This window comes from Pantherophis guttatus, chromosome 11 (assembly GCF_059756535.1).
Source record: "Pantherophis guttatus breed Tessera chromosome 11, ASM5975653v1, whole genome shotgun sequence".
NCBI classification, from domain to species: domain Eukaryota; kingdom Metazoa; phylum Chordata; class Lepidosauria; order Squamata; family Colubridae; genus Pantherophis; species Pantherophis guttatus.
The window spans coordinates 12,796,872-12,824,725 of record NC_142073.1 but is presented as its reverse complement, the minus strand read 5'-3'; the positions used below and the strand labels follow the sequence as shown (position 1 = coordinate 12,824,725).

At 44.1% G+C, this 27,854-nt stretch overlaps 1 protein-coding gene and 1 long non-coding RNA gene across 3 annotated transcripts in view; one reads left to right on the top strand and one right to left on the bottom strand.

The window, feature by feature from the left end:
- Positions 1–4,545: 4,545 nt before the first annotated feature.
- Positions 4,546–8,004, bottom strand: LOC117670314 (uncharacterized). The gene is made up of 2 exons (XR_004592622.3): positions 7,932–8,004; positions 4,546–4,892 (listed from the first exon to the last, which is right to left on the bottom strand). It is a non-coding gene; the product is annotated as an uncharacterized LOC117670314 (long non-coding RNA).
- Positions 8,005–8,056: 52 nt separating this feature from the next.
- BEAN1 (brain expressed associated with NEDD4 1) overlaps positions 8,057–27,854 on the top strand; it is a 45,498-nt gene continuing 25,700 nt past the window's right edge. The window contains exons 1-2 of one of the 2 annotated variants that reach the window (XM_034425372.3): positions 8,057–8,432; positions 23,933–24,068. The gene's annotated coding sequence lies outside the window, so the exon portion shown is untranslated. The remainder of the gene's footprint in view (positions 8,433–23,932; positions 24,069–27,854) is intronic. The other variant, XM_060695067.2, reaches the window with a different exon arrangement.

Genomic DNA, 27,854 nt, shown 5'->3' with positions numbered 1-27,854 from the left:
TTTTCCCTGGAGATAATATCCCCTAGGAGATGGGATGGGAGGGGGGAAATTCCTTTGAGCTGGAGCAGTAGATTAGGGGTAGAGTGACTTGGAAGATGGCCAATGAGTGCAGAGGAGTGGGGAAAGGAAAGGGAGGGTTTTGGGTCAGGAAGTCAGTGTTGGCTACGATGGAGTCGGAGTTAGAATGTCGTGCTTAATAAATGGGAGTTTTTCATCAAAGACTTTGTTTGAAATGCAATTTATTTGAGACGACCTCAAAACCTGACAGCCAGGTTTGTAAGTAGTCAATGGGGGGGAAAAAAACAGAAAAATGTCCTAGAAGAAGGCACATCCACATTGCAGCAACTAAACAGTCCCAAATCAAGGTTGACTTGAGAGAATCTTGTGTTTTCTTACGCAATAATTGTTGACATCTGGCATCTTAGATAAGGTAGATCAGATAAGCAGCAGCAGATTAAGCTTCACTTGGAACACCTTCTAAAATAATCATTAGGTGGCTTGACCTAGTTTCGGAGAATGCTGAAAGTCATCTCCCCTCTAAAAATGCAAGACAAAATTTAAACACAGAGAGAGAGGGAGGGAGGGAGGGAGGGAGGGAGGAAGAGGGGAAGGGGGAGAGAGGGAGAGGAAGGGAGAGAGGGAGAGGGAAGGGAGAGGAAGAGGGGGGAAGGAAGAGAGAGGGCGTTGGAGAGAGGGGGGAAGGTAGAAATAGTCCCTCATGTAATCCAATCCCAAGCCAAGAAAGGCTTTCAAGAAAACAACGAGCATCTTGAATGGCGCTCAAGAACACAATGGCAGCCAATGCAGCTCATGGAGAAATGGTGTCACAAGCGCTGAATAACCAACACCATTTACTAGTCATGCTGTCACATTCTGCATGAGTTGAAGCTTCTGAACATTCTTCACGGGCAGCCCCACGCGGAGCGCATTGCAGTAGTCCAGACAGGAAATCACAAGGGCACGAGTGATAGTGAGAAAGCAAACTATTGAGTCAAACAAGCCATGATTTAGAATGGAATGGAATGGAATGGAATGGAGTGGAGTGGAGTGGAGTGGAGTGGAGTGGAGTGGAGTGGAGTGGAGTGGAGTGGAGTGGAGTGGAGTGGAGTGGAGTGGAGTAGAGTAGAGTAGAGTAGAGTAGAGTAGAGTAGAATAGAATAGAATAGAATAGAATAGAATAGAATAGAATAGAATAGAATAGAATAGAATAGAATAGAATAGAATACAGAGTTGGAAGGGACCTTGGAGGTCTTCTAGTCCAAACTCCTGCTTAGGCAGGAAACCCTACACCACTTCAGACAAATGGTTATCCAACGTCTTCTTAAAAACTTCCAGTGTTGGAGCATTCACAACTTCTGGAGGCAAGTTGTTCCATTGATTAATTGTTCTCACTGTCAGGAAATTTCTCCTTAGTTCTAAGTTGCTTCTCTCCTTGATTAGTTTCCACCCATTGCTTCTTGTCCTGCCTTCAGATGCTTTGGAGAATAGCTTGACTCCCTCTTCTTTGTGGCAGCCTTTCAAATATTGGAACACTGCTATCATGTCTCCCCTAGTCCTTCTTTTCATCAAACTAGACATTCCCAACTCCTGCAACCGTTCTTCATATGTTTAGTCCCCTAATTATCTTTGTTTCTTTACCTTCAAGACGGGATTGATGATATTTATGGTCATTGACCATAATAGCGCTTAGAACGCTTAATGTTTCCATTTAAAAATATTTTGATATCGCTACCTACCTACCTTTAAACATGACCGCCTTGTTTTGCAAGACATTGTCCTTTTTTTGGTCAGATATCCTCTTGTCTAGAGTCCCGTGCTAAAAAGCAGCTTATAAAAAAAAAAAACACCTTTTGAGCATCACTTGTTCTACTTAATCCTCCCCTGCTCCATTACTTGAACATAAATCATAAAGTTCAACATCATCAATTCCCTGCGTAATCCATCAAAAATGGCCTTTTTATGTGAGCCTTCAGAGCTGTCAGCATTTTTGCAAGGATAATGAAACTGAACACCAGATGGGGCTCAGCTCCAGAAACGACGTGAGGAAAGGAACTGCCTTCAACGCCTGCCTGCTTCTTCCTTTTCCGTAACTGGAATAGACAGCATTCTATTGTTCACCCAATCCAGATGTGTTGGGTTCCACGTTTCAGACTTTTGCAGCCTCTGTAGATTTTAGACAGCTGCAGCTGCAAACCGGCATTCTCTGAGAGCCTCGGCTTCCTGATACAGTAAAAAGCACACAATGAGTCCCAAAAACCCTCTTTTTATTTCAACGGCTGTGAATTCTGCTCATTCAGAGCCTGTTCATTCTGTTCATCTGTTCATTCACAGTTGAGTCCCAAATAGTTTGTAAAGAGTCCAACAGAAGTCTGCCACAGTCCTTCGGGATAAGGCTGATAAGCACCCACCTTTATCTCCCTTGGCACACTGCCAAGACCTAATTGGCAATTAACTTTGCAAGGCCACACGGAGCACAGAGTCAACACGGAGCTGCAGCCTTGAAACTGGCCAGCACGAACAACAGTTGCTTCCTGCAAAGGCCCAGGTGCCTTTGCTCCTCCTTTATTTTATTTTATTTTATTTTATTTATTAAATTTCTATACCGCCCTTCTCCCGAAGGACTCAGGGCGGTGAACAGCCACAAGATAAAACACATAAATACAAAAATTTAAAATAGATTAAAACGAATTAAATAATTTGGCTGAATTTAAAATACCCCATACTTTAAAACAAATTAAAATTTATATTTAAAAGGGGAGAAGATTTAGGCCAGGCCAGCTTGATGAAATAAAAAAGTCTTAAGCGCGTGACGGAAGGTGCGCAGATCCGGGATCCTCCGTATCTCCGGGGGGAGCTCGTTCCAGATCGTAGGTGCCCCCACAGAGAAGGCTCTCCCCCTAGGGGCCACCAGTTGACATTGTTTGCCTTTTTATGTCTTATGCTTTATGTTTGCATTTATGTCTTATGGGAGGGGCCAATCATCTCCAAGCCCTACTCCTGAGTTGACCTTTTTGTTTTGTTTTGTTTTAACTGTTCTTGCCTTCTGGCAGCTCTGCACATGCGCGCACTGGGAACAGGCTCCCCCTGTTCCTCTGCCTCGCTTATGTCCGACTCTGGTGGCTCTGGTGTCCGCACATAACTCCCAGATGGCCCTGGCCCCATCTCTGCCTCCAGCACAGAGCCCGGACAACAACAAGTGGCATCCAGCTAGCCATGCCCACCCAGTTGGCCACACCCACCCAGTCAGCCGTGCCCACACACACACACACACACACACACACACCGAGGTCAACCACAACCCTGATGAACCACGGCCCCCAATGAAATTGAGTTTGACACCCCTGAATTAAGTGAGTGACTTAAGATGGACCACAGAAAGAATAAGAGAATTTTTTTTCTGCATTCCTGCATCTGGGTGGGGAAAAGCTGGAGGAAGGCAGCAGATTTGCCCCCTGAGAGATATTAGTGCAAATTACAAATTGAACTAGAATAATTCTTCCTCGTGTGATAGTTTTTCTACTTTCAGGAATTTTTTTAAAAAATGAAATTGTTTGAAAACAGCACTAAACCTACTGTATAGAATATGTAGACGTAGACTTAACCTTGGGAGCTTTATGGAACATAATTGTTTGTTATAAACCCCCATTTTACATCCCTTATTGTTTCTGAAACGATTTATTTATTTATTTATTTATTTATTTATTTATTTATTTATTTATTTATTTGTTTGTTTGTTTGTTTGTTTAAATTTCTATCCCGCCCTTCTCCAAATAGGACTCAGGGCGGTGCACAGCCTAAGTAAAAACAAAGCATACAAAATTTAAAAAACAGTATTAAAATAATTAAATATTCTGGCCGTAAATTAAAACAACCCAATTTAAAATCAATTTAAAATTTAGCTCAAGCCAGCCCATTGCATGTTCTGGTCTATAAACAAGTGTAGCTTGCTGGAGGAAAGGATAAAAATCAAAAGAGTTACAGTTAGAAGAAAAAAAGGGAATGCAAGATGGAAAGATTCATCACCACCCTCAATGGAGGAATAGTTGGTGAAGATGATGGAACTTGCTGAGAATGACTAAATTGCTGAGAATGGCTAAATCTTTGAATTGCAAACAGACAATTATCTACATTTCTTGTTGTCAGAAGCTCCTTCCAGACTTTGTGTGTGAAAGAAGGAAAAAAATGAACTTGGGGATTTAGGATGAAAGTGAAAAGTAAGAGCCGAGGTGGCGCAGTGGTTAGAGTGCAGTACTGCAGCTACTTCAGCTGACTGCTAGTTCAGCAGATCAGCGGATCAAATCTCACCGGCTCAAGGTTGACTCAGCCTTCCATCCTTCCGAGGTGGGTAAAATGAGGACCCAGATTGTTGGGGACAATATGCTATTTAGTATACTGTCTTTGGTGTAAGCCGCTCGGAGTGGGCGACATAGAAATATGAATAATAAAATAAATTAAATAATAAAATCCAGGCCCTAGTGGGAGACTAACAGGCTCCTGCTTTAAAATATGCTTAGAATGTCAGGTTAATAAGAGCTTAGGATGATCTCCAGCAAGATAAACCCAAGTTTATTTCAATTCAAGGAGCGGATGACACAGCTGATGGTTTACATGTAAGAAGATGTGGTCCATCTTGTCCGTTCATCACACATGGGCTTGGAACTGTCGAAGCACTGGATGAAAACAAGCAAATTTGGAGATGTGTCTACCAACAGCAAGATAAGCACATGCTAGATGGCTTTATCCCATTAAGTATTACACAGCGCTGCAATCAATCAGTTGCTCTTTGTGGAAAAGATGGACAGCTTATGGCTCTTGAGCGAATCCCCAAAGTGCTTCGTATGAGATCAATTCAAACATCTGCCAAGGATGATCTGTGCCTTCCCAGCAGAAACCTTGCAAGAAGTGGAAAGGAGATGAGAGAGAGAGAGAGAGAGACGGAGAGAAAAGACATAGCAAGAAAGGAGATAGAAGTTAGAATCATAAGGACTTGGGAAGTTTCAAATGGTTTGTCTATTTTTGAAAACCTCCAGTGATGGAGCACCCACAGCTCCAGAAGGCAAGCTATATCATTGACGGTTCTCCATGTCAGAAACTTTTCCTTACTTCTAGGTTGGAGGTCTCTTTTAACAAGCTTCCACTCATTACTTCTTGTCCTGCCCTCAGGGGCTTTGGAGAAGAAACAATTCTCTCTTCTCTGTGTCATCTCAAGTACTGAAAGACTTCATGTCCCCACCACAATCCTTCTCCAATCTTTGGGGACAATCCTCGTCTACAATCCTTCTCTACAATAGACAAAGTCCTGCCTCGTGATCTATTATCCGCTGTGGAATCAGGTTCTTTCCCCACTCCTATTTTAAGGTATCACAAGACTCTATAATTCTCCTTGCAGCAACTGACACAGTTTATTAATACCTGATTTTCGCGTTTCCGCTATCGTAACTTTTTAACTCTTTAAAACTCTTTTTTTTTCCCCAACCAGGTTCATCTGTCACTAAGCAGGTAACGTATAGGATTCCCTAAAGCTGTAGTTTACAGACTAACAATGGTTGAGACCACCATTTCGCAGATCCTGGTTTGAGGGACCCTGCAGGCAAATAAATAAATAAATATTGAAACGAAGCTTAATGGATTTAATGAATAATTAATGGATGGATTTCATGAATAATCCATTGAGGTTTTGCTTGCTATGTCTCCTCCTGAACTGGAAAAGAGAACAAAAGGGCTCCTTCAATAAGGGAGAGCCATGGCTGGGTTCATACAATGCATTTAACCCAGTGAATTGAAAACGCGGCCTGATGGGATTAGCACCAAATGGGCCCTGTTTGGTTAGGAGTAACCAGGGTTAACCACTGGTGTATTAGATATGAATATTATATGAATATTATTATTATTAAGAGCCTTGGTGGCGCAGCAGACTAAAGCGCTGTTAAGTAACACCAGCTGCCTGCAATTACTGCAAGTTCAAATCTCACCAGGCTCAAGGTTGACTCAGCCTTCCATCCTTTCGAGGTAGGTAAAATGAGGACCCGGTTTGTGTGGGCAATAAGCTGACTTTGTATAAAAAAGAACACTGCTTGGGGGGGGCGAAAGCCCTACTAAGCAGGTATATACAAAAGTATGAAGGCTATTGCTTAACCTTAACGCACTGTATGCTGTCCTGAGTCTCCGGAAAAGGGCGGCATATAAATCGAACCAATCAATCAATATGATGATGATGATGATGATGGCCAGGACTATGATTCTGAGCAAGGTCTACAGGGGAACGAGCTCCCCCCAGAGATACGGAGGATCCCGGATCTGCGTACCTTCCGTCGCGCGCTCAAGACTTTCTTATTTCATCAAGCTGGCCTGACCTAAGTTTTTCCCCTTTTTAAATTGCAATTTTAAATTTAGTTTTAAATTATTGGGGTTTTAAATTTGTTCCGCCAAATTATTTAATTCGTTTTATTCTATTTTAAATGTTGTATTTATATGTTTTATTCTATGGCTGTTCACCGCCCTGAGTCCTTCGGGAGTAGGGCGGTATACAAATTCAATAAAATAAATAAAATAAATACAGTACACGGACATCGGTGTCCAATCCACAGGGCAGCTGGGCATTTCCCATCAGATCCCGATTGGATCTTCATCTTCTTTTTTTTTTTTTTAATTTGATTTATATGCCGCCCTTCTCCGAAGACTCAGGGCGGCTTACAATGTGCTCAGCAATAGCCTTCATCCTTTTGTATATTTATACAAAGTCAGCTTATTGCCCCCACAAACTGGGTCCTCATTTCACCTACCTTAGAAAGGATGGAAGGCTGAGTCAACCTTGAGCCTGGCGAGATTTGAACTTGCAGTAATTGCAGGCAGCTGGTCTTAATAAGCTTAATAACAGGGTGCCTTAAACCCCTGTACTACCAAGGCTCTTTCTTTCCCCCACCCCTCCCTTCCAGGAGTAACAGTCAGTACCCAAATTGAGCCGGACCTAAAATAGTGCAAACAAAAACAACCCTTCCCATCCTGCATTCCATCTCCATCCCCTTAACCCCCCCCCAAAAAAAGCGGTCCAACTTGAGTTGCCAACCCAACCCAACCCATCTCTTTCCAAAGCTTCGGATGCGCCCTAGTCTCGCTCGGGGGAAAAAGGGGAAGCGATGGGGGCGCTTTTCCTTTTGTTCCTCCAGCCTCGGCAAAAAGGGTTGGGGAGAAGGGGTGGGTGGGAGGTGTGCAGCGCGGGGCTGGGTTTGCTTGGGACGCAACCGAGCCCCCCTCCCCTCCCGTTGCCTGCCTTCCCCCCTCCCCACCCCTCCCCATGGCTCTCCGCGTCTCCCGCCGCTGCATCACGGCTGGCCGTCCCAGGAGCATCTTTTCCGGGCGTCCGCTCTCTCTGCTTGGGAGCCACCGCCGCTGCCGCCGCCCTGGAGAAGTCGTCGAGGAGCCTTATGCGCCATCGTCGCCCTGTTCTCCGCTGCTCCGGTTCGCGACCCAGGAGGAGGAGGAGGAAGAGGAGGAAGAGGAGGAAGAGGAGGAGGCGCTGGGCGAGCCCGCATGGAGAGGCAGGACTCTTGCTGGATGCGCTCCGAGAAGGGGAAGGGGAGGAGGAGAGAGGAGGAGGAGGTGGGCGAGGGAAGGGCTCACCGGGTGGCTGCTTCGCTCCCCCCCTCCCCTCCTTTCTTTCCCACCCCCCCTTCTCCCCTCCCCGGCTGCTGCTCCCTGATTGGGGCGCTGGAGGGCGACTCCTGGGTAGGAGACAACGGGTTTTGGGGGGGGGTTTAGGATGTAGCCCCGCCTGGGGAGGGACAGGGGCTTCCCACCCTCCCCGATCGCTTCGCTCCTGCTGGTGGAGTTAAATCAAGGGCTTGGCTTCCCCAAGGGGGCTTTTTCCCTTTGGGGACTTCCTTCCCCAAGTCAAGTCTTTTAAAGAGAAGCAAAAGCAGATTTTGTCCCACCTGAGCTGGGAGGGGGGAAAGAGTGGGGAGGGGGCTCGGAAAGCTTTAAGCTCTGCTCCCCCTGCCACAAAAGCGGAGAAGTCCTTAGGGCGGGGTGAGCCATTGTCTGGGCTGGGAAGTGGGGAGGAGGGGCTCAACTGCACGAGGGGATCCGGAGAATGGATGGGTGGGTGGGCGCGCGGTAGGTCGGGAGCGCGCCTTCTCTCCCCCCCCCCTTCCACCTTCCTCCCCCCCTTCCTCTCCCCGCGTGTGCTGTGTAGCCTGCAGCGGTTCCGGTTAATTGGCTTGCGGTCCTCTCCGTGGAAACATCTGGGGGCGGGTGGGGGAGGGGCAGGGAAGAGGAAGGAGGGAGGGGAAGAAAAAAAAAAACCCCACTCCGGGCAAAAGTCTGCTGGACTCAACATGCCTCCGGCGGTCCTGCGGGAAAAGCCGTCTCGTCGCCCCGAGAAAGTCCGCAGCAGGGGGGAAAACTTCGGGATCATGGAGAAGAGCCCATCGCACGTATGTATGCAGAGGTGGATGGAGGCGGATGGGGATGGGGCGGCGTTTGGGGGTGGAGGGGGGGGTAGAGAGGTTGCCTTTCCACTCTCTCCTGTCTTCTCCATCCTTGGAAGGATGGAGACAATGCAGCCAAGGACCAAGCCGGATTTCACTCCCTTCGGTTTTCACTTTCTAGGATGGGGAGAAAGTAAAGGGCTGAAGTTGAAGAGGCAAGGAACCGGGGAGTGGTGCGATCGGGCGGCCATTCTCTGAACAATGGAGCCAGGTGCCTTCCAGTCTCATTTTCCGCCCATGCCTCTCCGTCCCAACAATGGGAGGTGGGGTGGGAAGCTTAATTCCTGAAGCTTGTGCATCAAGAAAATCTAGGTGCCTGTATGGGCTTCTGGTCTACAGAAGAAAAAAAAAAAATCAGCCTCTTTTTAAGAACCTGGAAGGCTTGAAGTTTCTGTTGCTGTCCCTTTCTGAAGGCATGGAGTTTCTGGAAGAGGGAAGCTCTAGTTTAGTTTGAGGTCTGACCATCAGCAAAAGAAAGGCTGGGGTTAATATTAATATATATTAATTATATTATATATATTAATTATATTATATATATTATTTTTATTTTATATCAAATTTATTTACATCCTTTCTAAGGTAGGTAAATTGAGGACCCAGTTGTGGGGGCAATAAGCTGACTTTGTATAAATATACAAAAGGATGAAGGCTATTGCTTAGCACATTGTAAACCGCCCTGAGTCTCCGGAGAAGGGCGGCATATAAATCAAATTAAATATATATATATATATACCGCCCTTCTCCCTGAGGACTCAGGGCAGTGTACAGCCAAATAAAAACATAAGCTACAAACATTAAAATACTACTAAAAAGATATATATAAATTTAGCCCCGTAATTAAAAAACAATGACAAACCAGTTAAAAATATTTAAAAGTGTTAAGCCAGCCCGGCTTGCTGAAAAAAGAAAGTTTTAAGGGCACGGCGAAAGGCACTGAGGTCAAATTTTAAATTTGATTTATATGCCGCCCTTCTCTGGAGACTCAGGGCGGCTTACAATGCGTTAAGCAATAGCCTTCATACTTTTGTATATTTTATACAAAGTCAGCTTATTGCCCCCATAATTTGGGTCCTCATATTTGCATGTGAATCCCCTCTCTGGTGTTTGGATTCCAGCAGAACAGAAACCAGAAGGCAAAACAGAATGAACTAACTTTGGCCTAAAATGAATAGGGTGGGTGGGTGAGAAAGGTTTTTGTTTGGGAGTGCTGACTTCCTGGCCAAATCCAAGACAAGCCCATCAAGATTCAGAATGCCAAACCTTGGGATCAAATTAGTGCTAGTGTAATCACTTTTTGAAGCTGGCTGGTGCTTAGTCTGCAATTTCTACCTTTTGGTAGAAATGGCTAAACTGAACGAAAAGATTTCAAAGAAAAGAGTTGGAGGACAGCCAAACCCAGGCTCAGTTTCTCATATTCCTAATCTCCATTTGGTTTCCTGGTCAGTTTGGAAATTTGGAGAGGGGAGAGTTGAACGGGTTTTTTGCCCACTTCTTCCAATGGTTGTGCGTTGCACTCTTCCCTGAATGCTTTGTTTCAAAATATGCACTGGTGTGGCACTTTTCATTAATATTATTCTACTTTAAAAAGGGGGGGGTTGAATATGAGCGCATGTCTTAATTCTTTTTTTGCCTGTGGATTTTGGTGTGTGCAAATTGGATAAATTCATGCAAACGTGTTGTTTTTTTTCTGAACTGCAAAAGATTTTTTTACCTTGAGGCCAAACCAGCGATCCATCTCAACTCAAGTGTTCCTAATCTGATTGCTGGGCATTGTCCAGAGTTTCAAATCAGAGTCTTTTTTTTATTAGTCATATCTGGGCCTACCTGAACCTTTCTGTCTGCAAAGCAAGATGGGGTGCTTCTCTTTCAAGGTTTCTAGAGATCAGAAACCTTGTATGTTTCTTACTGACCAAGGAATCTTTCCGGGATGGGGGAGGAGGAGGGAAGGAATCCTTTTGTTGAAATAGCTGGATTTGATGTCACTTGGCTGGAGATGTTTATAATGAATTTCCAAAATTTGGCTAGTAAATTCAGCGGGGGTACTTTCACAATGTTATGTATCACTAGTTAATATCTGCTACATCAGTGATGGCTAACCTTTTCCGGAACGAATGCCCAAAGTGCCCGCGTGCGCCCACAAATGCAAGCACATGCGCCCCAATCGCCAAAATGTAATGCACACGCAGCCCCGCGCATGCACCCCGCATCCCGCCCATGCACACGCGCCCCCCAGCACACGTGCAGCCCCTTGTGCATGCACATGTGGTTCCCCCACATGCACCCTGCCCCAGGGGTGACAGGTTCTGACAGGTTCTGGAGAACCGGTAGCGGAAATTTTGAGTAGTTCAGAGAACTGGCAAATACCACCTTTGGCTGGCCCCAGGGTGGAGTGAGAATGGAGATTTTGCAATTCTTCCCCCAGGAGTGGGGAGGGAATGTGGATTTTGCAGTATCCTTACCCTGCCACACCCACCAAGCCACACCACGCCCACCAAGCCACGCCCACAGAACTGGTAGTAAAACAATTTGGATTTTACCACTGCCCCCCCCGTGCCTGCACCCTGTCCCTACGCATGCACACCCAGCCCCCCCAGCACACGTAATCCCCCACATGCACCCTGCCCCCCCCGTGCATACGCGCACAGTCCCCATGCATGCACGGCAGAGACCTGAAGACCAGCTGGCCGGCGGGAGGCATGTATGCATATGCAACAGAACTGAACTGGGGCAACGGCTCACGTGCCATCAGAGAGGGCACTGTATGCCATCTCTGGCACATGTGCCATCGGTTCGCAATCACGGTGCTACACAAACGAAGGCGAAGTATTAAACTCTCTTCTCTTTCTCTTTTTCTCCTTAGTTCTTTTCTTCCACTTTTCTCTGCTTCTGGGAAGTAATGTCCAAATTAGAACCAGTGGCAGTTATTTCAGTCTCTAAGTAACATGCCAAGGTTGAAGAGTTTATGTGGTGGAATATAGTAGGCCAGACTATAATAGGAGGACTCGAGAGGACAGTTCAGTACAGATAATTTGTGTGAGTGAACGAGGGTGAAGGCAGCTCCTCCCTAACAGTTCTGAGTATGTGCTTGATGTAGATCAGGCGTGTCCAATGTGCAGGCCGCAAGCCACGTGTGGCCCTGGACAGCTAGCAATGCGGCCTCCCACAAGATTCTAAACTTTTAACATTGTTATACAATTTATGTATCTTAACTATATTATAGATTTTCATACGCCATCCAAGACAATTCCTCTTCACTCAATGTAGGCCCAGACAAGCCAAAAGGTTGGATACCCATGATGTAGATAGTAGACTGCTTTAGTTTGGCAAGATTCTGTCTATCGGAGTGAAACAATGTGAAATCCGCTTGGAAGAATCACCCTATTCGAAAGTAATTTTCTTGAGCTGAGAATAAATCTTCCTTGTGCAGGTTTTGTTAGAAGGGCAAAAATTCAACCGCTCTGTAGTGCCTCTTTCTGTCACACAATTAGAGTGCCAGGGTCACTTTGTTTACAAGATGATCCTGTGACCACTGATAGCAGCTGAAGCCAAAAGTGGCAGAGGTTGCAGAAATATTAAGGTTACCTCCATTCAAAGCTTGATCACAACATGGCAGAACCCACTGCAGATGAGATAAGGCAGATATGATTCTTTCCTCTCAATCTGATTTACCCAGTCCCATGTGGATACAGCCATGGATCTGTTCTCTTTGAAGTTAGCCAGATCTCATTTCTATAGTTATTTGATTTATTTATTTATAACCTGCTTTATTACGATTACAAATAACTCGCCTTTCTCCTATTTTCCCCCACAACAACCCTATGACTTGAGCTGGGCTGAGAGAGATCATCCAGCTGGCTTTCATACCTAAGGCAGGATTCGAATTCACAGTCTCTTGTTTTCTAGCCTGGTGCCTTTTAATATTTTCTAGCCTGGTGCCTTTTAATATTTTAAAAATATTAAAAAGCCAAAGGTTTAAAAATGGGCAGTTTGATGGAAGGGCACCATGTTGATTGAAAGTTCTACTTCTTCTTCTTCTTCTTGTATCATGTCCGTCATCGGACGTTGGCGATCATGTTGGCAATCCTATTTTTGTCAACAGCCGCATGAAAAGGTGCTGCTGAGTTTTGTCCAAACCAATCCCTTAAGTTTTGAAGCCATGATCATCTTCTTCTGCCTGGACCTCGTTTGCCTTCAATCTTTTCTCTGGAGAATTAAGTTGAAGGATGCTGTATTTTTCCGGGTGTCGCATCACCTGTCCAAAATATTCTAACTTTCGCTTTCGAATAGCTTTGATGATTTCCCTTGGCTTTCCCAGGTGGCTTATCACCTCCTCATTTGTGATTTTTGTTAACCCAGCTTATACGTAATAGCCGTCTGTAAATCCACATTTCAAATGCTTTTAGTTTCTTCAAGTGGATTTTTTTTTGTCAAGAGACCAACTCTACCCCATATAAAGAGCCTTGGTGGTGCAGTGGACTAAACTGCTGCTGTTAGAGTAGTACTTAGCTGTCAGCTGCCTGCAATTACTGCGAGTTCAATTCTCACCAGGCTCAAGGTTGACTCAGGCTTCCATCCTTTCGAGGTAGGTAAAATGAGGAGCCGGTGTGGGGGCAATAAGCTGACTTTGTATAAAATAGAACACCGCTCGGGGGGGCCAAAAAGCCCTACTAAGCAGGTATATACAAAAGTATGAAGGCTATTGCTTAATGCATTGTAAGCCGCCTTGAGTCTCCGGAGAAGGGAGGCATATATAAATCAATCAATCAATCAAACAAACAAACAAACAAACCAACAAACAAACAAACAAACAAATATCTAGAGAGCCTGGATAGCTCAGCAGACTAATGCATTGTAATTTAACTCCAGCTGTCTGCAATTAGTAAGTTTGAATCTTGCCAGGCTCAAGGTTGACTCAGCCTTGCATCCTTTCTAAGGTAGGTAAATTGAGGACCCAGTTTGTGGGCGCAATAAGCTGACTTTGTATAAAATATACAAAAGTATGAAGGCTATTGCTTAACGCACTGTAAGCTACCCTGAGTCTCCGGAGAAGGGCAGCATATAAATCAAATTATAAATAAATAAATAAATACATACATACATACATACATACATACATACATACATACATACATACATACATACTCCGTAGAGCAGGATAGAAAAGATGTAACATCTGACAAGCCTGATTTACAGTCTTAGTCTTATGTCGTGATTGCAGAAGACCTTTTTCATTTTTTTTTTCATTTCTACTTACTATCTAATATTTGCAAATGCATCTCCCATCTTGGTGCTCCAAGTCCTGAGCAGCCTATTCTTTCACATGTTTTCTTGACCTCCTGTACTAGCCAGTCCCTTTCATCCGATGCCCTACTTTTTCAGTTGTTTCCTGCTACAGGAACTAACTAGCAAGGTTCTCTAGGGACATTCCTATGACAACTTTCAAAGCCTTAGACATAAAAAGGTGGAATGCAGAAACTGGCCCTTTCTTCCAAATGTACAAATAAGACTTTAGTCACCCAATATACTAAACTGCTGGTTTGAGTGTCTCTTACACTGACATTTCAATTATGCAAGTTGGAAATGAACCGTTAACGCATGGATAGTCTTTTATCTGTGCGAATCAAGAAATTAAAACATGATTTCCCCATTCAAGATACGTCTCATGGAATGACTCGGGAAGACATAAGTAATAATTTTTGATTATTTGTCGGAAAAGAAATTGCATCTAGGTTTTGTGTCCAAAGAAAAAATATCTTGTTTGGTGAAATTCTCACAAATGGGACAGATGCTTTACTTACAAAGTTAGCAAAGGAAGTTTCGCCTATCTTTCATTGTCCATTGTTAAGTGCTGGGAATTTTACTTCTTTATTAGATTTAAAGGCCACCTAACTCCAAAATAATTCTGGACGGCTGAAACTGGAAAAAAAAAATACTAAACCAGAAGAATATAAATGTTGAAAGACACACATTCAAGACACTTTACAGTATGCCCCAAAGAGTGAGAAAAGAGCCATATTTTTTAAAGACTTCTAGAACATATTAGGGTGGAAGCTACATGGATTTCTGGGGGAATGCTATTCCAGAATGCCAATATCACAACAGAGAAGGTCCTGTTTGAAGGTTCCAAGGTCCTGTTAGATGGCATTGTTTGATAGACATTGGGAGAGAAATGGCCCTCAAATAATCAGGCTCCAGACCATGAATCTAGTAGATGGTGGTAAAGGTAAAGGTAAAAGTTCCCCTTGCACATATGTGCTAGTTGTTCCTGACTCTAGGGGGCGGTGCTCATCTCCATTTCAAAGCCGATGAGCCAGCACTATCCGAAGACGTCTCCGTGGTCATGTGGCCGGCATGACTAAACGCCAAAGGCGCATGGAATGCTGTTATCTTCCCACCAAAGGTGGTCCCTATTTTTCTACTTATGTTTTTTACATGCTTTCGAACTGCTAAGTTGGCAAAAGCTGGGACAAGTAACGGGAGCTCACCCCATTACGCAGCACTAGGGATTCAAACCTCTGAACTGCCGACCTTTCGATCAACTAACTCAGCATCTTAGCCATTGAGCCACTGCATCAGTAAAGACGTATAAAATTGCACAGTCATATTGATATCGATAGATTATCGAAAATCGATAAATTTTCGACTAGAAGCCTTCTGGACACAGTTCAAAGTATTGGTTATCTATTATGAAACTCTTCATGGCTTTGTGTCTAAAGGACTGTCTGTCTTCCTTTAGAGCAAACTTCTATAGTTCAGAATAACAGAATTGGAAGGGACTTCGGAGGTCTTCTAAATCTACTCCAACCCCATGCTCAAGCAGGAAACTATTGACTTCCAGACAAATGGTTGTCCAATTTCTTCCTAAAAACCTCCAGTTTTGGAGAATCCACAACTTCTGGAGGAGAGTCGTTCCACTGATTAATTGTTTTAACTGTCAGGAAATTTCTCCTTAGTTCTAGGTTGCTTCCCTCCTTGATTAGTTTCCACCCATTGCTTCTTGTCCTGCCCTCAGACGCTTTGGAGAATAGCTTGACTCCCTCTTCTTTGTGGCAACCCCTGAGATATTGGAACACTGCTATCGTGTCTCCCCTAATCCTTCTTTTCATTAAACTAGACATACCCAGTTCCTGCAACCGTTCTTCATATGTTTTAGTCTCCAGTCCCCTAATCATCTTTGTTGCTCTTCTCTGCACTCTTTCTTGAGTCTCAATATCTTTTTTTGCATTGTGGCAACCAAAACTCAGTTGATCAGAATTGGCCTAGTCTCTTCTATTCAGCAGCCTCATCTGACAGTACCCAGGAAGCATGGCCTTCTCTGTTACAGCACCTGCTCTCTGGAACACCTTAAGATTTGCCTGGTCCCCACCTTAACCATGTTTGAAAGAGACCTGAACATTTGGCTTTTCCCACAGGCCTTGGGGTTAAAATAGGTCCTACATATTGTACCATTTTAGAATAGATGTTTTTTTTCTCCTCCAGACAGTTGGGGTGTTTCATCCGTATTTTCATAATGCCTTGACTGTATGCCAGCCAGAGTGACGGTGGAGTTGGACAGCAACATCAATTTAACAAATATATAAATAAAGGCCTCTCTCTTCAGCCGCTTCTCTGGCAACTCATGCTTCGACACTAAATCTCCAGGGAAATTCCTCCCAGAGGCTGTTCCACCTTTTCATCATTCTGCAGGAAGAAACAGCATCTTAACCCTTGCTTGGCTCTATGCGAGACGTTTGCTTCTAAAAGCTTCCAGCAGAAATTGGCACCTGAGGGAATAAGCAAACCCATATCCCATTATGTAATGCTTAGGCAGATCTGAAAGAAGCCAATTGAAGCCATCTCTTCAGTGGCAGATATTTCTCTCAGGAGAAATAGGATCTTTTGAGAAAGCAGACCAAGTTTTCTGTTCTTCACAGGAAATATCTTTACCACTTTTTTTTTTTTTTTTTTGCAGTTGTAGCCTAAAGGAACTAGGAATATTTTGTGGTTTTATATCAAATTGGGGAGGAAAACAAGAACACAAAAAATCTGCCTCTGCCTTCCAGCCCCAGCACGTGGCTCGTCAGGGCTCCGCTCCATTGAGCCCACCACTTGTCAGCTGAGCGACAGCTGGATCTCGGCCTCCCGTAGGCCCGCCAATCAGTGGGCTGGCCAACCAGAAATGGCACTATTGCTGCTTCCTCTGTGTCTGCTGCCTCCGCTGGGGAACACTGGAGCCTTCGCCAGCGTTCCCCGGCTATCGCCGCTTCCCACCGCCGCCTATCACCACCACTTGCCGCCATTGTTCACCACCGCTGCCTATCGCTGATTGGATCAACCTCCTGGAATGCCGCCGATCGGCTATTCCAGGCAGTGGGAATCGCCACTGCCTATCTCCGCTACCACCTGTTGCCACCGCCACTGTTCGCCAGTGAGTGGTGGCAGTGGCAACAGCAGTGGTTGGCAGCTATCCCCACCGCCTGGAACAGCTGATCAGTGATATTCTGGGAGGCTAATTCAACCGTCGATAGGTGAATGGCGAGCGGCAAGTGGCGGCGATGGCGAATGGCGGTGGCAGCAATAGGCAATATTCGCTCCATAAGACGCACAGATATTTCCATCCACTTTTTGGGGGGCAGGAAAGTGTGTCTTATAGTGCAAAAAAATACGGTAGTTATTGGATGGCACCAATGACATCATCCAGGATGTGGTGCTCCATTCTCCGTGCAAAAGTGAAGTTCTGGGCTTGTGCTCAAAATCTTTTTCCCTGTACATTTTGTTTTAATTTAGTTCTCTCTGAAGTTGTAATTCACGTTTGGCCTACCCCCAAAACATGATCAGCCGAAAGTGACCTGGTTTTGCCTTCTCTGCAGCTAAACTCGCCTGCTAAAAATATAGTGGATTGTTATTTGCAAAACGAAAACAAAAATGATGTTGGTTATTGTAATCTTACAGGGTTTTTTTCCCCTGAAAATATATCTGCGAGCCGACAAGATACCATTTACAATTTAGGCACCAGACACTATGTCATCTCACACTTTCCTTCCCCCTCCAACAAAATTAAAAATGGCCTGGAGTTTTGCAAAATTGATTTGCAACAATCTTGTGGCATCTCACCGGGGAAGGCTGAGCTCTTGCAAGGTGTTTGATTCTCACTTTAATTCAGTGAGACATTCTCCAGATTTAGTGCTGGTCTGTCTGTCTTTCTTTCTTTCTTTCTTTCTTTCTTTCTTTCTTTCTTTCTTTCTTTCTTTCTTTCTTTCTTTCTTTCTTTCTTCCTTCCTTCCTTCCTTCCTTCCTTCCTTCCTTCCTTCCTTCCTTTCTCTTTCTTTCCTCTTTGTTTTCTTTTTTCTCTTTCTCTTTCTTTCTTCTTTCTCTTTCTTCTTTCCTTCCTTCCTTCCTTTTCTTTCTCTTCTGCCTTTTTACACTAAGAATTGTGTTTGGATCAATGTTCCCTGTCACCTTTGCAAATAGAACGCAAGATTGGATCCTCCAAATCTTTCTTGTGTACTGTTGCAGTGGATTACACTTCTCCAGTTTCGTGGTAGTTTTATGGATCACATCTAGGGAAGCCATTTGTGACGAGATCTTTTCTGAAGGCATTATTTTCTATTCTGCCTTTGTTGCATTAAAAAAAACTCTGCACTATGTTTGTGGACAGAAAATTTAAGGTAATGCAAATCCCATTCTGCCTTTGTAATTGCACATGTCTTCTTTGTAAGAAAGACTATGATTGATACCTGTATGTAGAAAGGGTGATTGGAGAAAAGTGCTAACGAATCAAAGAGCTGGGGTAGATAAGTTGTAGAAAAGGAAGCAAGAGGATGTTTGTATTGTATACAGCAATAGCAATAGCACTTAGACTTATATACCACTTCAAAGTGCTTTACAGCCCTCTCTAAGCGGTTTACAGAGTCAGCATATTGCCCCCAAACAATCAGGTTCCTCATTGTACCGACCTCGGAAAGATGGAAGGCTGAGTCAACCTTGAGCTGGTGAGAATCGAACTGCTGACAGTCGGCAGAATTAGCCTGCAATACTGCATTCTAACCACTACGCCATCATGTTTCGCGATAAGATTTCTGAAATGTAATTCAGATATAAAAAGAGGTTGAGATTCCAGAAAGAGTGCAGAAAAAAGATCAACTAAGATGATCAGGAAGAACAGTTATAGGAATTGGGTATGTCTCGTTTAATAAATTTCCCAGTTGCAATGTATGGCTGTGAAAGTTGGACCATAAGAAAGGCTGACCACCAAAGAATTGAGACCTTTGAACTCTGGTGCTGGAGAAGACTCCTGCGAGTCCCTTGGACTGCAAGGCAATCAAACCGGTCAGTCCTAGAGGAGATCAACGCTGACTGCTCTTCAAAAGGCCAGATCCTGAAGATGAAACTCAAAAGACTTTGGCCACCTAATGAGAAGGAAGGACTCACTGGAGAAGAGCCTAATGCTGGGAACGATTGAGGGAATAAGAAGAAGGGGATGACAAAGAATGAGGTGGCTGGATGGAGTCACTGAAGCAGTCGGCATCAGTTTAAATGGACTCCAGTGGATGGTAGAGGACAGGAAGGCCTGGAGGAACGTTGTCCATGAGGTCGTGATGGGTCGGACACTTCGCAACTAACAACAACAACAACATTTAATAAAAAGGACATGGGTAGCAGTGTTCCAATATCTAAGGGGCTGCCACAGAGAAGAAGGGAGGGGGTCAACTTATTCTTGAAAGCATCTGAAGGCAGAGCAAAGAAGCGATGGATGGAAATTAGTCAAGGAGAAAAACCAGCCTAGAACTAAGGAGTCGTTTCCTGACTGCGAGATGTAGTATAATGCTCTTTCAGGATTAGCTAGGTGTTTATTTGTCTCCTAGTCAACCTGTATTCCATGCAAGCCTCCAGATTGAGTAGGTGGGAAGTGAATTGAGACCGAAGCGCACTGCTGTTCCTAAAACAGCATCAGCCCCCCTCCCAAGCATTAGCTTTCATACCTCTCCAACAATGCTTTTGCAGCCCACTTCCAAACTGTTTCTCTCTCTCTCTCTCCCTCTCCCTCTCCCTCCCTTGATTAAAAACCCTTACAGGATGGGAGATTAGGGTTTGAGGGACATAGAAAGGAGAGGCATGGAAACCCCCTGGCACCTGAATCGTCTCAGAAATGTTTAAATGTCCTTTTGCACCTGTGTTATGAGGGTCAGTTCGGTGCAGTAGCTAAGACATCAAGATAGGAGTGTTTTTTCAAGCTTAGCAATTTGTAGATATGTGGGACTGATCCAAGGTCACCCTTCTGGCTTCATGCCTAAGGCAGGACTAGATTTCACCGTCTCCCAGATTCTTTTTTTCAATCTTAGGCGACTTTCAGATAGGTGAACTTCAACTCTCAGAATTACCCAGCCAGAATCCTGGAGTTGAACTTCACACGTGAACTGTTCATCCTTGCTGGCAGGGGAATTCTGGGAGTTGATGTCCACCTCTCTGTCAAAGTTCAAGAAATATTGACCTAGAAACTGGGAGACCATGAGTTCTACTCCTGCCTTAGATACAAAGTCACTAGGATGACCTTGATGAGTTCAGTGGTGAAATCCAAATTTTTTTACTACCAGTTCTGTGGGTGTGGCTTGGTGGGCATGGCAAGGGAAGGATACTGCAAAATCTCCATTCCAACCTCACTCCAGGGGAAGGATACTACAAAATCCTCATTCCCTCCCCACTCCTGGGGGAAGGATATTGTAAAATCTCCATTCCCATCCCACTCTGGGGCCAGCCAGAGGTGGTATTTTGCCGGTTCTCTGAACTACTTAAAATTTCCGCTACCGGTTCTCTAGAACCTATCAGAACCTGCTGAATTTCACCCCTGGATCAGTCCCTCTCTCTCGCTCTCTAAGCCCTAGGAAGCAGTCAATGGCAAAACGTTTCCAAAATCCTACCAAGAAAACTACAGGGATTTTTCTAGGCAATCACAAGGAGTCGGCAATGACTCAAAAAAAATAATAAAAGGAAAGAAGTAGCTAATTACTTAGCAGGGAGAGGGTTTCGTGCTAGTAAAGGAAATGTCCCCGTTACTGAAATTAAACTTTTAGTTGGGCAGCTAATGATTTAGATTCTCCAAGAACATTATCCCCTGCATGCTAAAAGCACAAAAAATTATTTCATTGCGGGTCTTACGCAAATCTGTGCTGCCAGGCATGTACATGCTTATGGCTTTCTGAGAGGCATGTGCCGTCAGAGTGGGTGATACAGAGAAATGTAAGGGAGAGCGTAGTAAGCATTTTCTGCTGGAGCAGCAGCATAAGAAAAATGATAAATCATGAACAATTATGCTGATTAGCATGGGCCTTTGGCTATCAAAAGAATGACACCAAAACATCAAATTAAACATGTTTTGAGATGGTTAATCTAAGAAACCCCTCTTTTGCAAATCAGGATACAGGTTGGACTTTCCTTTTTCTTCCTGCCTGACTTTGTAGAAGAATAGATAAAGGTAAAGGGTTCCCTCGCACATATGTGCTAGTCGTTCCCGACTCTAGGGGGCAGTGCTCATCTTCTTTTCAAAGCCGAAGAGCCAGCGCTGTCCGAAGACGTCTCCATGGTCATGTGGCCGGCATGATTCAACGCCGAAGGCGCACGGAACGCTGTTACCTTCCCACCAAAGTGGGAAGAATAGCCTTCCATTAATTCAAGTTGAAAGCAGTGGTGGGTTTCAAAAATTTTTACTACCGGTTCTGTGGGTGTGGCTTAGTGGGCGTGGCGTGGCTTGGTGGGCATGGCAGGGGAATGATACTGTAAAATCTCCATTCCACCCCACTCCAGGGGAAGGTTACTGCAACATCCCCATTTCCTCCCAATCAGCTGGGACTTGGGGGTCAGAGAATAGATGGGGCGGGGCGAGTCAGAACTTTTACTACCGGTTCTCCAAACTATTCAAAATTTCCACTACCAGTTCTCCAGAACTGGTCAGAACCTGCTGAAACCCACCACTGTTTGAAAGGGTTATTTTCACAATATTTGATGGATGAAGGGATGGACAGATGGATGGACAGATGGCTAGCTTTCTTCTTTAAATCCCGTTGTGTTTAACACAACTCCGATACAGTTGTGTAGTCCCAAAGCTTATATTTAATGCTACAAAGTAATAGCATTGTTTTTCATTTTTTTCAAAAGGAGTTATTTGTAATGTGTTTAAAGTTTAATGTATACTTCCTTTAAAAAAAATAAAAGAACTGTGGTTTGTTATAGAGGATAAGACTTAGCCTCAACATTCAACATTGAGTCAACATTCAAAGTTTAGGAGGAGGCACTCCATCTAAATAAAAGAGAGCAGGATTATGCTGAATTATGCTCAAAGCCACTGCATCAGTCTGTTTGTATTATCGTGCAGTGCATATGTATACATTTCCTTGGATTCAAGCGATGCCATGATAACAGATAATAGAGGCAACGCATGTGTCCTCTCTTTGCTGCCTTTATAGCAAAATAAACTGTAAGCTCCTGTCAGACCTCCCAAGCTGAGGCTGCTGAAGGCTCTTTAAGCGTGCTGCCTTCCGAACCACAAGAACCATTAGCAAGACCGGGCAAGCGTCTCTTGGAGACCACCAGAGCTGGGAGCAAAGTAGATTGCTGGCATATTTTCAACCTGGGCCTTAAGGGAATTAGCTAGGCAGTACACAAAGCAAAGATTTGTGTATATTCTGGCCCTAATCTTATATCAAAGCCCAGGAATCTGTAGAGATGTGAGAAGATCTTTCCACTTGCAAGTTAGAGTAATGTTTCCCAACCTTGGCGACTTGTAAGTGTGGGCTTCAACTCCCAGAATTCCCCAGCCAGCATAAGCATTGTGTTCTATCCCGGCTGCCAAACATGGCAAACCCTTTATAGTTAAATAAATGTTCCCTTTATTAGGAGCGCCAGCAGCCCTGGCAAAAAGTGTCTCTCACACACAGCAGGCTAACCAGTCTGTCTGGCAGGGAGATGAATAGTTGTCTGCCACACCTATTCATTTTATTTATTTTATTTTTATTTATTTTTATATGCCGCCCTTCTCCGGAGACTCAGGGCGGCTTACAATGCGTTAAGCAATAGCCTTCATACTTTTGTATATTTTATACAAAGTCAGCTTATTACCCCCACAAAACGGGTCCTCATTTTACCCACCTTAGAAAGGATGGAAGGCTGAGTCGACCTTGAGCCTGGTGAGAATTGAACTCGCAGTAATTGCAGGCAGCTGGATGTTAAATGCTGCCTTAGTAGGAGGCATTAGCCTCCTACGCCACTCAGGCTCCTTCATCTCCACCCTCTGCCTTTTATCCCCTGAGCTAGGGTGGGGCTTTGCTAGCAGTGGTGGCTCTTCCGTCCCAAGGATCGGCCCATAGATTTCCCCTGCTCTCCTCTCCCCTGCCTTCTGTGCATCTACGTGTCAGGCACAGGACCCAGCTGTTCCTCCTCTTCCTCATCAGCCACCTCCAGACCTGAGGGCTGTTGACTCTCCATCTGAGGGCTGACGGACGGCCCTCTCTCTCTCTCTCTCTCTCTCTCTCTCTCTCTCTTTCTCTCTCAGCTCCATTCTCTCTCTCAGGTTGCCTTGATGATGGCTCTGACTCCCACACCTCCTCCTCCTCCTCTGGTTCGGCTGCTGGAGGGGCCGGCGGCCAACAGGCCACAACACATAGCTGCTTGGCTGGGGAATTCTGGGAGTTGAAGTCTACTCACCTTAAAGTCGCCAAAGTTGAGGAACATTAGTTTAGGAGATCATCAGGAAAAAGGGGGTCAGCCTCAAAACTAGCACACCTTTGTTTCAGGCATATATTTTGCCACCAACATCTCACTACATGTGGAAGGTACTAGGTTGGGGAAGGCTGATGCAGCAGGAGTTTGAAATACTTTGAATGTCTCAAAGATGCTTTTCCAAAAGACAAGTGGACATTCTTGGGGTTTTTTTTCCCTTGAAAATGTTTCACTTCTCATCCAAAAAGCGTCTTCAGTTCAAGGGGAAAAAAATTAAGAAAGTCCAGTTCCCTTTTGGAAAAGCGTTTTTGGGACAACCATAACCTGGATGATTGAGAATCTCCCTAGACATTCAAGCTTGAATGGTTTACTCTTACCACGAACAATACAATGAATGTCACAGGATGATTTGGCCATCATAAAGTCCCTTCATAGCATTCCTTCTTGGCCATTCTTAACAGACGTCCATACAGCAGTGAAAGAGAATAGGGGAGAGATCGGGGGAAAGAAATAGACATCATTTAAATGAACATAATTTCAATGTTGACTTCCAGACTTGATTAGCTCCCATCCACTGAGAAAGGAAGAATAAACCCGTTTATTTATTGCTCTTGGATACCATAAAAAAAACCCCAAGCATTAAGTTTGCAAGAAATCTGGGTTCTTCCTAATGCACATGTTGCTCTGCTTGCTGTTGACTTATTTTTTTTTTAATCTCTCTTTCCCTCCTCTTCTTTTTTTTTTCTTTTTTTTAGATGAGAAGAATTTCCTGCCTTGCAGAAAAGAAAGACTTCAATGTGGGGATAGCTTCTGCTTGATGAATTGACCGCTTTTGCTACTACAGGAAGGACTGTGGCAAAGATAAAGTCTCCATCCCAGTGACATGTTCAGGTGAATTTGATCCACTTGGGTGCATCAAGCGTGGTGGTTCACACAGAGCCATTCAGCTGAGATTTCTGCTACTTATCACAGGATGGAGTTGCGTTGGGCTATCAGGTGGCTAGGCTTAAAATGATGTCAACCTTTAGTGAGCTGTTCCTTGAATATTTTGTTGAGAAGAACATTAAGAAGAAGCAGAGCCGACTTCCAGAACATTGAAGAGGGTTCATATTCTATTCCAGGGGTCTCCAACCTTGGCAACTTTAAGACTTTTTTTTTTTAATTTGATTTATATGCCGCCCTTCTCCGGAGACTCAGGGCGGCTTACAATGCATTAAGCAATAGCCTTCATACTTTTGTATATTTATACAAAGTCAACTTATTGCCCCCACAAACTGGGTCCTCATTTCACCTACCTTAGAAAGGATGGAAGGCTGAGTCAACCTTGAGCCTGGTAAGAGTCGAACCTGCAGTAATTGCAGACAGCTATGTTAATAACAAGGTGCCTTAGACCACTGTACTACCAAGACTTGTGAACTTCAACTCCCAGAATTTTCTCAGCCAGCAAAGCTGGAAGTTGAAGTCTACAAGTCTTAAAGCTTTGCTGGCTGAGGAATTCTGGAAGTTGAAGTCCACAAGTCTTAAAGTTGCCAAGGTTGAAGACTCCTGTTCTATTCCATATCAAAAGCCCTCTGCATAAGGAAAACTGGGCACCTTAGGAAGGTTAGATGAGGTTAGGTTAACCTTATCTTTCTCAAAACATGCTAGCTGTCTGTGAGCAGAGATGTTCAGATTAAAAACACCCATCAGATCTCATCAGTAGCAAAACATCCGAATGAAGCTACATCTGGTGGGTTTTCAAACCATTAAGAGTATTTTAAAAATGCATAAAGAACAGTGTCTTTGCAAGAAGGCAAGTCAAGGAGGTTAAACAGTTGGGAGTGCTTTTGCAAATGAGGCATATTAAGTGTATACTCAAGGTTACTTAATGCAAATTAATTACCTTTTAATGGTATTTAATTATTCCGCCTTACTTGCAGTTAAGGGTAGCAGAATTTTAAACGAGGGCTTCTTGGTCAAGGGAAATGATATGTTAGCAACGGTGAAGTTACAAATGCAGTGTGTCGTGTCTTCTGTACTTTGTAATGTAGAAAACAGAATTGTGACCTTGGGTAAGAGCATTTTTTCCTCTATAAAGCACATAGACATGAAACAATGTGGGAGACAGAGTAGCAACACGGTCCATTCGAATGTCGGTCACAAAAGATTTGATTTGTTGAGTGTTGGGATAGATTTCCTTGAGAAGAAACCACAACTTCGACAACCTTCATTGTAGGTTGCTGGTTGATAGTGTTGATCTAAAGAAAGTAATCCAGTGGTGGGTTCCTCCCGGTGCGGCCAAGCCGGTAGCGGTGATGATATGACATCACCGAACCGGTTCTCCCTCCCCACCCCCCCATGTTATTCTTACCTTTTATTTGGTCCCACCCCCAATCTATTGCTGCCTCCTGAGTCCCAGCTGATGACTAGAGGGAAAAAAACTGTTTAAACTCTTGCCGCGGGGCTTCAAAGGGCCATCCTACAGCTGATCAGTGTTAAAAGCAAACAAATGAGTCAGGTCGTAAGTGCGAGGACTGGTCGTAAGTGCAAGGACCTTCCAGAAATGACTCTGACCAGCTAGCCACGCCCACCTAGTCACATGACCTCCAAGCCACACCCACAAAATAAGCCACGCCCACAGAACCGGTAGTAAACGTTTAGGAAAAGTATCTTAGGTAAAAGATGGGATCCTTCTTCTGTACAGGTTTTTTGTGGGTTTTTTTTTTTTTTTTTTTTTTTGACAGTCTGTGTGTCATGGTCAAGGTATAGATTCAGTTTTTCCTTGTTGTTATTTTTTAAAAAAATGCATTTATCCATTTATATCCTTTCTTCTCAAACTGAACAATAAAGTATGAATGGAATTCATCACTTCATCCACTTTCAGCTAGAGGAGAAATACGGTGGATCGCAGCATTCCGCAAATGAGAAAGACCGTTTAGGTCAAAAGTAGCCCATAGCACACTTCAGGAAATCCAAATTAAAGCATCTTCAACTAGTCTCTGTTCAGCCTTTACTTGAGCATGGCAGCTGCAGTAGTAAAAGGAAGATAATTGGTTACAATGTCACTCTGCAGTTACCATTGAGAAACCTGAACTAGAGAAAGGCACATAATTGGCTATACTGTCAATCTGCTGTTACTATTAAAATTCTTCCAGACTCTGCCTGCTGAGAATTTATTCTGCATCTTGCATTATGGGACTGCAGAGACACAGTCTCCACTTTTTTTCTATATGACAAGCTGTCTAGCATTTGAATGATGATGAGGAATAGAATAGAATAACAGAGTTGGAAGGGACCTTAGAGGTCTTCTAGTCCAACCACTGCCCAGGCAGGAAATCCTACACCACTTCAGACAAATGGTTATCCAACATCTTCTTAAAAACTTTCAGTGTTGGAGCATTCACAGTTTCTGGAGGCAAGTCGTTCCACTTATTAATTGTTCTAACTTTCAGGAAATTTCTCCTTAGTTCTAAGTTGCTTCTCTCCTTGATGAGTTTCCACCCATTGCTTCTTGTCCTGCCTTCAGATGCTTTGGAGAATAGCTTCACTCCCTCTTATTTGTGGCAGCCTCTGAGATATTGGAAGACTGCTATCATGTCTCCCCCAGTCCTTCTCTTCATTAAACTAGACATACAGAGTTCCTGCAACTGTTCTTCATATGTTTTAGCCTCCAGTCCCCTCATCATCTTTGTTGATCTTCTCTGCACTCTTTCTAGAGCCTCCACATCTTTTTTACATCGTGGCGACCAAAACTGGATGCAATAGTCCAAGTGTGGCCTTACCATGGCATGATAAAGTGGTATTAACACTTCACGTGATCTTGATTCTATCCCTCTGTTTATGCAGCCCAGAACTGTGTTGGATGATGTTGTTATCCATTTAGCCGTGTCTGACTCTTGGCATTTCTATGGTCCAAATCTTTCCACATCTTCCGATCTTGAGCTACTTCTTTGAGTTTTTCTATGCTCTGGCTGGTCTCAGCTTTGATGGCGTCCAACCACCATATTCTTTGGTGGCCTGGTTTCCTTTTAGCGCTAACTCTTCCAAAGATAATTGCTTTCTCCAGTGAATTCCCCCGCATGACACAGTCAAAGTAAACAAGACACAGTTTCATAATTTTGCCTTCTAGTGACATAGCAATAGCACTTAGACTTATATACTGCTTCCTAGTGTTTTATAGCCCACTCTAAGTGGTTTACAGAGTCAGCATATTGCCCCCAATAATCTGAGTCCCCATTTGACCGACCTTGGAAGGATGGAAGGCTGAATCCACCTTGAGCTGATCAGGATCGAACTCCTGGGAGTGAGCAGTGAGTTAGCCTGCAATACTGCATTCTAACCACTGTGCTACCACGGTTCATCTTTGATGTTAACCACTCCAGTGCTTGCTTGTTGGTTACCTTTGCTGTCCAAAGAATAAGCAGGAGCACCACAACTCAAAACACATCAATTTTCTTCCCGTCTTGCTTTTTTGTAAGGTCCAACAAACCCCTCTTCCTTTTCTGTTCAAGGCTTTCTCTTCAATATCCAGTTGCTCCTAAAAGGTTTCCCCAGCACTTAATTCCTTGTCCTTTGATTGTTTTCATTGCTTTTCCCTTGAACTGGGTTGAGTTTCTCTCAATAGTTGCTGAAATTTAGTCCCCAAGATTAGTCAAGGTGAATTGATTAATTTAGTATTTGGAAGCGCTCCTTCTGTTG